Below are 2,127 nucleotides of genomic sequence, written 5' to 3'. Positions count from 1 at the left end.
CCCCGCAGATCCTCTACAACCGCACCATGGTGCAGCTGGGGATCTGCGCCTTCCGGCAGGGGCTGATCAAGGATGCACACAACGCGCTGCTGGACATCCAGTCGTCGGGCCGCGCTAAGGAGCTGCTGGGGCAGGGGCTGCTGATGCGCAGCCTGCAGGAGCGCAACCAGGAGCAGGAGAAGGTGGAGAAGCGGCGCCAGGTGCCCTTCCACATGCACATCAACCTGGAGCTGCTCGAGTGCGTCTACCTGGTGGCCGCCATGCTGCTGGAGATCCCCTACATGGCCGCCCACGAGTTCGACGCCCGGCGCCGCATGATCAGCAAGCAGTTCCACCACCAGCTGCGGGTGGGCGAGCGCCAGCCCCTGTTGGGTGAGTGCCCGGCCCCCCGTGCCCCCCACACTGCCCTCGCATCCCACCCCATCCCCCCACCACTGCATGATCAGCAAGCGATTCCACCACCAGCTGCGGGTGGGCGAGCACCAGCCCCTGCTGGCTGAGTGCCCGGGTCCTTAACATCCCGCCCTGTCCCCCACAGCCCTGACCCGTGCCCCATAGGCCCTGTGGGCATGCGCATCCCCCATGGGAACCTGCATGCTGCCCTGTCCCCCCCACGGATACCTGTGTGCCACCCCCACACAGGCACCCACGCACTGTCCCTGGCCGGTCCACTGAGCGCAGCGCTGGCCCCTACTGGCTGAGTGCTCCCTGGCCAGCCAAGCACCTGTGCACTGCCCCGGACCCCCCAATCACTGCACCAGCGGGACCCTGTGTCACCCCAGCGGGGGTCCTATGGCCGACAGTGGGGCCCCAGAGTCAGGCACGCATGTTTCACGGACTCACAGATTGTGCCCACTTGTGGCCCGGTGGGGGGTGCCCCTTTCAGAGCGACAGCCCTTCTCTGGGGGCCACTCTCTCTCGGGGTCAGGCCCCTCCACCTCCTGGAGCCGCACCTCTCGGAGCCTTAGCACGTCTGTCTCTGCCGTGGGCCCTCTCAGGGAGTCCCCTCGCTCTGGGCCCCACCGGCCTCCTCATCTCTGAAGGGGATAATTCCACCCCCCCCCGGCCCCCCCGTTCTCTAGCCCGGAGCGACTCTCCCCCAGCGTAACACAAGAGGGTTTATTGAGGGTTGAACCCAGCACAGGAAACTTTCCAGCCTCAGGCCTGGTCTCCCTCAGCCCAGCACATCCCAGTCCCCCTGCAGCCAGGGGGGCTCTGCCTGCTCCCCCTCTCCAGCCCAGGGCCCCCCTGCTTCCCAGCTGGGCCTCCGATATCCCCGGCCCCGAGCCCCCTGTGCCCATTGGCTTCTCTCCAGGGAAACAGGGTCGTAAACAGGCAGGCCTGGGTCTTCTCCCCTTTCAGCCTCCTCTGGCTGGAACCGGCTGGTCAGGTCACCGGGGTCCTCTCCCCACAGCCCATTGTCCCCCACTGGCCAGAACCGGCTGTGACTCCTGAGCTGGGTCTCCGGGTCACCAGTCCCTGGGGTGTCCATCCTCCTGGCCATCGGCCGGGGTCCCAAGTTCCCTCTTTGATCCTCTGTACCCACAAACTCCCTCTCCCCTCCCCTCGTTAAACCAGTAACACCCGGGGACACTGAGTCCCAACTCCTGTGCATGCAACCCCCTGGAAAACAGAAAACCCCAAGAACCCCCCCACTCCGTGTTAGCCTGCTCCCCTCTAGGGTCATAGTGGCAGGTGAGAAGTCGCCCCGGGCCGGATGGGAGCCAGGGGAACGGCCCCATAGCGCCTGCTCTCCCCTGCCCCCAGGCCCCCCCGAGTCGATGCGGGAGCACGTGGTGGCGGCGTCCAAGGCCATGAAAATGGGCGACTGGCGAACCTGCCACCGCTTCATCGTCAACGAGAAGATGAACGCGAAGGTCTGGGACCTGTTCCCCGAGGCCGACAAAGTGCGAACCATGCTGGTCCGGTGCGTGGGGCCGGGGCCAGTGTGGTGCGTGGGGCTGGGAGGGGGCTGGTCCGGGGTGTGGGCCCAGGGCCAGGCGTGGGGGGCTGGTCTGGTGCGGTGTGTGGGGCCAGGGCCAGTGCGGTGCATGGGGCTGGGAGGGGGCTGGTCCGGTGCATGGGGCCGGGGCCAGTGCAGTGCGTGGGGCTGGGAGGGGGCTGGTC

The 2,127-nt window shown here is 67.4% G+C and overlaps 1 pseudogene; it reads left to right on the top strand.

The window, feature by feature from the left end:
* LOC116826186 (eukaryotic translation initiation factor 3 subunit C-like) overlaps positions 1-2,127 on the top strand; it is a 29,610-nt pseudogene that overhangs the window by 23,210 nt on the left and 4,273 nt on the right.

This window comes from Chelonoidis abingdonii, chromosome 4, assembly GCF_003597395.2.
Source record: "Chelonoidis abingdonii isolate Lonesome George chromosome 4, CheloAbing_2.0, whole genome shotgun sequence".
Lineage (NCBI taxonomy): Eukaryota > Metazoa > Chordata > Testudines > Testudinidae > Chelonoidis > Chelonoidis abingdonii.
The sequence above is the reverse complement of the archived record's forward strand: the minus strand, read 5'-3'. Positions and strand labels throughout refer to the sequence as shown.